Source organism: Oryzias melastigma, linkage group LG14, assembly GCF_002922805.2.
Source record: "Oryzias melastigma strain HK-1 linkage group LG14, ASM292280v2, whole genome shotgun sequence".
NCBI lineage: Eukaryota > Metazoa > Chordata > Actinopteri > Beloniformes > Adrianichthyidae > Oryzias > Oryzias melastigma.
In genome coordinates, this window is record NC_050525.1 from 1,272,348 (window position 1) to 1,282,893 (window position 10,546).

Sequence of the window (10,546 nt, forward strand, 5' to 3'; positions counted from 1 at the left end):
ATCCATCCATCCATTGGATACAATTTTAAGGAATAAAATGTCTCCATTTATAACTATTTATTATAGAATGATAAACAAGACTGTGTTGCTTGTCAGTATTGTAGTTTTAAGATAATTTCATAAAATTCAAGAATTTGCACCACAGATCCCATAAAAGAACTTTAGTTATTTGTTTTACCTGCAACATTTTGAGCTTTTTAATAATGACCCTTAGAAGAATAAAGATGATTTTAAATTGAGACCCTTTAGGTCAATGTGAGGAAGTTTGCTTGAGCTCATGAAGAAATTGTGTTTGGCTGAGAAATTCTGACAGCATAAACATAAAGATAAGGAGAATTTATTACTTTCAAATGTATTTTCCTTTTCTTATAGCATCTATTTTTGATGATAGTTTCTATGACTGATTCTTTCCAGGGCAAAGACTCCAGTGATTCTTTTCAGAAGACAAAATCTTTCCATGTTGTTGGTCTTTTTCAAAAACTTTTTTTGCAATCCAACTAAAATATAAAGTGAAGTGTATATTTATAGTCTTTGGTTATTTAAGTTTTCTTTGGTTAAAGTTCTCCTTTTATTTTTACTAACTTCTTAATCCAGTCCAGCAGTACATAAATCGGTGTCTGAAATGAGAGAAGGCTTTCTGAGACACACTTTGACTTCGACTTCAACCAAAGATCAAACTGTATGTCTGGACTCTCCACATCCGTCATTCCTGCAACAGGTCCAGCAAATTTCCTGATGAAATGCTGACACTTGTTTACAGAAAGTCATTTCAGCCCCTTCCTGTATTCGGTGTGGTTCCACATTTTGGCACATTGCTTCACATGCACTTTTCTACCCAGTTACACAAAAAGAACATTATGTTGCTTAATTATACTGCCTTATTTTAGTTTTTGAACAGAAGTGTAGGGTAAAATGCATAAAACCAATATTATGTTGCAGTGTTTACTATAGAAACTTGTCAAATTTGAAAATGCATTAAGCTGGATTTAGAGAACATACAAATGATTTTTTGATTTAGTCGTCCATATTAAAACTTAAAGACCAACTCCAATGAAAATTGTGTTTTTGGCGTTTTTAATACAGGATGTTCCTGTAGCATTTTCTCATGCTGGAGGACACATATAAAGAAAATTAAGATTTAAACTGTGCGTCTGAGTATTTCTTTATACAAATTGTGGTGAAAAAGGAGTAGATCATTTGACCTTTGTTATTTAATCTATATATGCTCCCTCTGGGTCACCTAATATCTAGAAATAATGAGTCCTACCATAATTATGCAGATGACACTCAGATTTATGTCTCATTGTCAGCAGGTGAACAAGGCCCTATACATTCACTGTGCCGCTGCATTGAACAAATTAATATGTGGATGCAAGATAATTTCCTCCATCTAAACTCAGATAAAACTGAAATAATTGTCTTTGGTCTACAAAATAAAAGGACACGTGTCATCTGTCATCTGGAATCCCTCTCTTTTAAACCAAAAAGTCAGATTAGAAACCTAGGAATTATATTAAACACTGACTTTAATTTTAACAGTCACATTTCCTCACTATCACATTAGTAAACTTTTATCATCTGAGGAACATCACCAAAATGAAAAATATTGTGTCCAAACCTGACTTGGAAAAACTAATCCATGCCTCCTCACTGGACTCTCTAAATGAGGGATCAAAAAACTGCAACTTATTCAAAATGCTGCAGCTCGAGTTCTGACAAAAACCAGGAAATATGACCACATTAGTCCAGTTCTGAGGCATTTACACTGGCTTCCTGTCGCTCAGAGAATCAAGTTTAAAGCAGCTCTGATTGTTTATAAGTCTCTCCACGGCCTAGCACCCAAGTACATTACTGATATGCTCATTTCTTATAACCCATCCCGAAATCTACGAAGCTCAGGCAGAGCTCTTCTTCAGGTTCCAAAAATTAAAACTAAACATGGTGAGGGAGCCTTTCAGCACTTCTCTTCAAAGGTTTGGAACAATCTCCCTGAAAATGTGAGACAGGCCACAAGTCTGAAAATGTTCAAATCTAAGATGAAAACTTTTTTATTTAGTAATGGGTTTTAAAATGGGAACTATTTTATGTGTATGGTTTTAATATTTTAAATTTCTGAATTTTAATCTTGTTGACTTTTATGGTTTTACTTGTGTTTTATCAATATACTTTTATTTCCTTTTTGTAATTTTTAAATGTTTTTGTACAGCCCTTTGAATTGCCTTGGGTAGGAATTGTGCTTTATAAATAAACTTGCTTGCTTGCAGATAAAGAAATACTACTGGAAAAAGCTTGCAGTTGTTAAGTACAAACTGCATTTGGCAGGTCACAAGCTTCCTGCTCCATTCTGTTCCAATGCATTCACTTGCAGACAAAGCCATTTTTGTTGAACCACTAATATTATTGGGATTATGAGAGGCTGTAAGCTAACGGGAGAGTGTGTGAACAAAGGAATTCTGGGAAGGCTTACTCCACATCAACAGTCCTACTCACTCACAGGTGAAATTCTTTTCAACTCCTGCCGCTCTGCAGAAACTATGTCCTAGGACAGGGTTCTGCAACCTGCAGCTCCAGATCCACGTGTCTCTTTTATCTCTCCATGGTGGCTTCTTGGCCAAACATAAAATAATTCATGGAGACTGCTGACCCAGCCATGTCGACTGTCTGAGGCAGCAGCTCCCTGATAATGGCTGTCTAACCAAAACTACCTAAATAAAACAAATAAACAAAGCCCACAAATTAAGACTACTAAGGTCCAACCCCAAACTAAAACAACAAATCCCAGCAATGTAAGACTGCTGAGGACAAAGAGGGGAAAAGAACAAAAAATACATAAATAAAATAAAAATAAAATAGTATTTTTTTAAAGTAAGTATTACTTAATTACCATTTATTTAATTTTGATTAGTTAAATTTATAAATTGATGTCTGATGTTCGCATAGATGATAAACTATGTAGGTTTTTACATCCTGTTGACCTGAAGACATCTTGTTTGATCAACTCTACCTCCAGAATGAACAGATTTTTTATGCAAAGCAAAATTTTGGTAAAAATTTTGATCTTTTATGAGTTAAAAGCACATGTTATCTTGTGCTGCAAAACAGTGGTTAATACATGTCCAGAGCTGCACTGAGATGATCCTGTTTGGCACAGTGTATCTTTTATTTTGAAAATAAGTAATATATATATATATATATATATATATAAAACATTTTAGAGATGCTGGGTTCTTTTTATAGATCTGCTTTTGTTTGTGCCAAAAATAGACAAAATTCATATCTATTATTAAAAAAAGAAGATCATGAATGACAATCCAAATTCCTTGAAGGCTAAAGTAAGACTATGGGGTTTTTTAGGTTTTGATCAGTAGTAAATGAAAATGCTCTTTTACTTTTTAAGGTTGCTGACCCCTGTCCTAGAAACAGTTTATTTTGCCAAAAAACTATTTATAATTTAAAAACAATTGGAAACACTTTTATCAAAAGATGATTGGAGTGAGACTTAGAAGACATAATAAATCAGAAAACCTTACTATGCATATTTAAAGTTAGAGATAAAGGTCTGTAGTGTTGACATACATTCTGTCTTCCCTTCAAACGAGGATAGAGGAAGTCATCAAGTTACTCGTACCACTTTGGAGCAAATGTGTTTTTCCTGGTATTTGTGTAAAACATTGAAATGTTCAACAAAGTTGTACAAACATTTATCAATTGTCAAACATTTATCTTGAAAATTGTCTGAGAAGTGGTTTTGGCACATCACTCATCCTCCACTGAGGGAATATTGGGAAGGGCATTTAAGATTTAACTTTCTATTGGATTTTTATGAAGTGATAGAATAACAATAAGATTTTTCTCTTCTCTTCATCTCTTTCAGATCCTCCACTTTTCAATGTGTGTTGTGTAGAATGGATGTTGTACTCTTAAAAGAACAGAACACCAAACAATAGATATTGTGTAAAACATTTAGTTTTATATATATATATTTATATATATTGGATAAGAGAGTGTGATCTGAAAGAAAAAAGAGAAAAAAACATTTGGTCTCCATCAATGAACTCTTACAGCCCTGTTGATGAGCATGCAGATGCTGAGAGGGAGAGTTTGGTTTGGATGGAATCGTTTGAACTGCATATCGTGTAAAGAGATCTTGAGACAGAGTTGCATAAACGTAAGCAGAGTTAGTAAAGGGGAAGTTGTTCCCACTGGCAAAAGGGAAACTTAGATAAAACCCTGCCACTGAAATCTAATATGTGTCTTCCTCTGCTCAGCCACTGCTGCTGCAGAGACATTAAAAAAAACAGTGGTTTGACTTTTGAGATCATGCAAATGAAAATAAACAAATTGTTGCTTTATTGGGATAATCAAGCTGCAACATGTTTTTGTTATTGCTAGAAATGTATGCAGAGCTCTTTCTGAAGAGGAACATCGACTGTCTAATTTTAACTTTTATGAAAGAGCAGCACAGTTTCATGGCATTTTGTTCAACTGAACCAGTTGAACAATGTGGATGTGGATCAGCAGGAATAATGAAGGGGGGGACGAGCAGGAGCGTGGATGGTTTTTGCCCTGGAGTAACCCTGCACTGAGAAGGAGAAGCTTTGTCCGATAGTAACCTCGGCGTGAAGGAGGAAAGCATGGCGGGAGGGGGAGGCTGTGCAGAGATTACACTACCTATATTTAACAGCACAAGTGTGTTAGACCTACATCTGAACACTGGAGTGCTTGTCCTCGGGGCACATCTGCTTTGAAACCTTGTCAGTCTCTTGAGCCATGTCAGTTTCCCCTTTGGCTGATTAATAGTCTACTAGTCGATAATGCAAACACACATTAATTTATGGAATCGACTGAATGTCTAAAAACAACAACCCTAAAATATCGAGATATCGAAAGAAGACGCTCTAGAATACAAAAAAGGCATCATGTTAACATTTACAATCCAAGCTCTAGTTTGCAACGTCGACACTGCTGAGGCTTTCAGGTGTAGTCAAAAATATTTTATTTTAATGCATTAACCAACACAGGAGAGTAATGCTTTTAGTTAGAGCAACCCCGAATGATAAATAAAACGGTGAAAGGTAACAATACGTCAAAGAAGACGACAGTTAAAAACATCTTTTTCTTTCATGATGCCTCAGTTGTTGGAATAACGGGAGTCTTTGAACGCGTCAGGGTTTGACCGCGAGTTACCTCGCGCTGCAGCCCTCAGAGAACTGGGTGAAAGGGGAATGATGTCACAGCTTGTCTGAGTGCAAAAACCCGCGCGGAAGATGCTAGAAATCTGTACGGGGAAGAGAAGATCTGCTGAGAAAGCAAAAGGATTGCTGTAGAAAGCCTGTTTTACATCATATGGACTGAGAGGCTTCAGCATCAGTTTTTTTATTAGGTAAAAAACGATTTAAAAGAGCACGTGAACAGTGCATGTCTACCTCATATTTATTTATTAAGTCATGGATTTTCATATTATATTATCCAAATGAAGAAAAACAACAAAAACAATATTTTATAAGTGTTCTTTGATTTACTTCATTTTTTTATTGCTAACAGATCAACGTAATTCCAGCAGATTCTAAAGGAGAAAAATGGCTTGGTCGAAAACTTACAGTTTATTAAAGATTTTGTGTGTAAGTGTCACCGGCAACGCCTCAGGTGTTAAAAGGTTAAAGAAAAATACAATCAAATCAAACATTAGGTTAAAAGAGGGTAGGAAAATCTTGAAAATAGCGGATTTCCAAAGTTTTTGGTTACTATTACAACAAAGCCAAATAAAGCTCGATGTTAATATTTCTGAGATGAATAATGGGGCCCCACATTATTAGTTTCAACTTTTTACAAAGATAAATTATGATCCTCAAAGACCTCTTACTTTTATCTATTAATTATTTTGGTTAGATCTGATTGGGAAAAACTACTACTACTAATAATAATAAAAAAAGAAACATACAAATGACAGTTTGATTTAGCAAGGTTAGTTTTCATAATCTAAAGAAGGGGTGTCCAAAGTCAGTCCTCAAGGGGTGTACCTTTCCACTTGAGGGGGCCCTTTCATTGTAGGTCCATAGACAAATAGAACAGGGTGGTTCGAGCGGAGTGGTTGTAGACACCCGTTGACATGCAGAAAGGGATGACGACCTCATAAAAGCACCAGAATAGCGCTAAGCTAGCATTTCTGTTTCGCTCTTTACGGCGGTATGCTTCTTGGCCGCCTGCAATCTTCTTTCAAACAACATGAAATTCCTGTTATACACTATATGTACAAAAAGAGAAAGTTGAGCTGCTGGAAGACCTCCATTGTTGTTGCTTTTCTAGTTGTCGGACGACAGTGATGGAATGACACCACATGCGCCTTGAAAACAAACCACTCAGTGGAAGCAAGGCTTAACTGAGTGGAAACGCTCTCCAGAATTAACTGGTCCATCCCACTACTCCTTCTCTAACGGACTGCTCTGTGGAAACGAGGCTTAACGGAAACAAACTGTGTGTGACTTCTGTATTTACAAACCAGAAACTTAAAAAAAACAAAAAACAGTGGTTGATATATTTTTTAGTTTTTCTCAATAAGTTAAAGCATATTAATAGGACACAAAGTAAGGTTTGTATTAATAGGACACAAAGTAAACTGGAGTCTACATAAAATGTTCAACATCGGATTTTGATGATTTAAGGTTTTAATTTTACTTTTATAGAATAAACCAAATGCTGTCAGCAGTGTTTGTTCTACATTTGTGTGCAGTGTTCCTGTGTTTACATCACTGGTGTGAGCAGTAGCTCTCAGTGAATAATGATTTCCCATGAGCAAGTGATGAATGCCTCTTCCCATAGAAGTGACCCAGATCCTTGCAGTTGGTGTATGAGAGCATTGCTGTTAGCCCTGCAGAGACATGTTTGTGACCTATCTTAGAGGGACATTTTTTCCATCTTAATGACCCTGTTTAGCTTAAATACTGATATGTGTTTACTATTTCAGTTCATTGGTATTCCTCTTCACAGGACTCCTGGTTTAATGTTTGACAGTGGAGACCTAAACAAGCTTGTGTGAAGTCACAAAGTGTTCCCATAAAGCCCATTTTGTGTCTTCTGTACTCTTGAGCTCAAGAGCTAAATGTCATAACTTTGCACATTATTGATACCGTGCTCCCTGATGTTCTTGTTGCTGCTGTGTCGGCGTAGGACTAAGTGACAGCAAAGAATTAATGTGGGTGTACTAACTTGTTCCAGAGCTGTTTCTTCCTAAGGGCAAACGTTCACTTAGTTAATAGTTCAGTTTCATTTTCTGTCATGCTTATGTTGTGCTACTTTTTCATTTTCATTTCCCTGAGGCTGCAGGGAATTTGTTTACTAGTCTTTGGTACTGGAGTAAAGATAATTTACTTTATGGATCTATGTATATTTTTTATTTTTCTGAGTGTGATGCTTTGTTTGGTGCTTTAAGAAATAAAACTAATTTAATGCAGTGACAAACTGTCTCAGATGCGGAGGTTATGAGCTGGATACTCAAAGAACTAAGCTAAACAGGGAGTTCAGTGAAAAGGGTTTTAGTTTAACAGTTGAAATAAGAGACGAGTGTCAGATTACAATTAGGATTTTAACAATTCTTAAGTTTTAGAAGTTTCTCATAAAGGGTCCTGTGGTAAGTCTGTTTCAACTAGAAATGTTATTTATCCTGATAAGCCTGGGGCCTCAGCACACTTGGCCCAGAAACCTGTAGACGTTTGGGAAAAAGGTCTGAGCTTTCCAGGTGCACACCATGCCTCAAATGGACATTCTCTACATAGTTGAGGCAAAAAGTTCGAACAGTACACAGCAGGATTTACAATCATCGCTTCCAACAACTAAGTACATAGAGTGAGGCTAAAAAAAACAGACAAGAGCTTCACCAGTGCACCAGTGTTCTCAAAACTTTTTCTGAAGGTGCTCAGAACAAAAATAGTGAGATACTTTTTCGTCATGCCCAGATACTCACAGATCAAGACGAAGTAATTCTGACTGAGAGGAAACCAGGAGTACATCAACTACAGAAAACCAGATTCTGTTCATTTTAACTTAGTTTATTTACACAGTGCCAATTCACACATGAGGTTGACTCAAGGTGATGCACAAAAATAAAGATTAAGTCCAGCCATTATTAAAACCAAGTTATTCCAAACATCCTGATCATCCTAATACAGTTCAGCCCAGATGAATCCAACAAGGTCAGAGTGGCTTAATCATGACTGCTATGTGACCAGTGGATTACAATCACTGACTGTAAAAGTAGGAACTGGACTGAGCAACCACTCCCTTCTTTTGTTCCAAGTAGGAAAAACCTGCAGGTTGCAAGAAGGGCAAAGTGGCTTAGACTTCCATTAAGAAACACATAATTCTCAGTCATTTTATTTGTCAGAATAATCCTTCATGCTCTAATGCATTCTTCTAAACTTTTTTTCTTCTTTCTAATTCTATTTTTTTTTAGAGAAATTTTGTCTTTATTGTAAGTAAGTCAAGCTATAAACTGACCAAACTCATGTGGTGCCCACTGGCTCCATATCGAATGTTTGATTGACAGCTTCTCCTGAGCAACTTTCAGTGGTAGTTCGAGCATGCCGGAACAAGCTCACTCTTGATTGGCGACAGTAATTCCTTTAAAAATGTGACTCAGACTGGCTCGGCCTAATCGCTGTTGAAAGGTTGCAATCGTTTAATAAGCTGGTAGACATATCAGGAAGTGAGGGCGAAGCCTCTGGCCTGATTTCGCGATAAGGCATTTCCTATGAGGGACCTTGACATTTATTATTTCCGGAACCGGAAAATTTTCCACCGGTGGTTTTATATTCCACCAGAATATAAATATTTGGGGTTTCCGGTTCCGGGTCACAACGAGCAGACGCGTGTCTCCAGGTCTCCTCAACTCTTCTGCTTTTAAAGTCTTTTAAAGTTGCCCACAAGCGACTTTAATCACCGATCTGCTGCAACAACTACCGCAACGAGGAGAGTTGAACATGCCACCGAAGAAAAAATTTTGAAGCCGATTTGGCAGAGCTCAAAACAGCATTAGACGACATACAGGCTAAGATAACCCCAGCAGTTCTCTCTGAATCAGAACTATCAGCCCTTCTGGAACTTCAAGCTAAAGTAACACCGCTGGTACAACTCGTGGAAGATTTCAGTCAAGAAAAGGCAAGTAACGAACAACGAGATAATCAACAAGATCTCCTGGATAGAAGAATGCATGACATGGATCAACAAGCATGGATGAATAATGTGATTCTCACGGGACTTCAACTACAACCCCAGGCGCGGCCTGGTGCTACCAACGTTAGCACGGAGCTGTGACGGATGCTAACATGACCGTGGAGAATCAAGTTGGAGTATTTTTTGCGTCTAAAGGGATTTCCTTGGACCTAAATACTGTTGAGGTCTGTCATCCGCTTCCTCGGAGAAAGAATACGGATAAACCAGCGGTCCTGATCAGGTTTGTGAATCGAAACACAAGATAGCTCTGATGAAACAACGCAAACACCTGAAGGGGTCTGCTGTCTTTCTTAATGAACATCTTCTTAAATTTAACGTTGATCTGGCGAAGCACGTGAGGCTCCTACGATTGAGGAAACAGATCCACAGCACGTGGATTCTGAACTCCAGAATCTTTGCAAAAGCACTTAAGACCACCGGACCTTACGAAGCCTCTGGAAATAAAATCCAAGAAAGAGTTTGAGGACTGTGGGACTGCGCATGTGCTACGTCCCCAATGGGCAAACCGGCCCGGAGTCTAGGGGATAGCTATCAGTGGAGACAATAACATTTAACGGGACAACAAAAATGTATAAATAGAACAGTTTATTTAAAATAAATGAAAACCTGTGTCCTGAAATGAAGCAAATAAATAATTAGTGGTTTGGTTAGAAAGAAAGCAAACCATAACGGAGTTGGAACCTTGGCCAAAAGAAAAACAAATCAGGGAGACTGCTGATCCAGCCATGACGACCGTCGGAGTCAGCAGCTCCCTGCTAATGGCTGCCTAACAAAACTACCTAATCAAAACAAATTAAACAAAGCCCGCAAATCAGAACTACCAAGGTCCAAACCCAAACTAACACAACAAAACCCAGCAATCTAAGACTGCCGAGGACAAAAACCAACCCAAACTAACACCCAGCCTGCTGCTCTGCTCCTTGCCTGGCTTGGTGTGGGTGCCTCTGTCTTAAATATACACCAGCTGCCAATCAAGGCACATTGGCCACACCTGCCAGGTGAGCCAAAGGGAACTGGATGGAAAAGGAGGCCAGACAGCAGCAGCAGGACATAACAGCATGTTTGAACCTTTAATTCAAGCAAAATGTGAAATGTGAACTCAAAAAATTACAGCGGTCCACCTCAAAGGATCAAAGATGTGGTTCCCACTCTGCCCACCCGTATGCGTTATAGTACCTGGACTACACACTGAATCCCACATTGCTGTGATCCCTGAGCCAGCGAACGGAAACAGTGAAAAGGAAAGAGTTGAAACTCCTTGTAAACTGAAGAATTGGAGGAAACATCCAGCAGAAACACATCCCAGTAAGCTAAACAT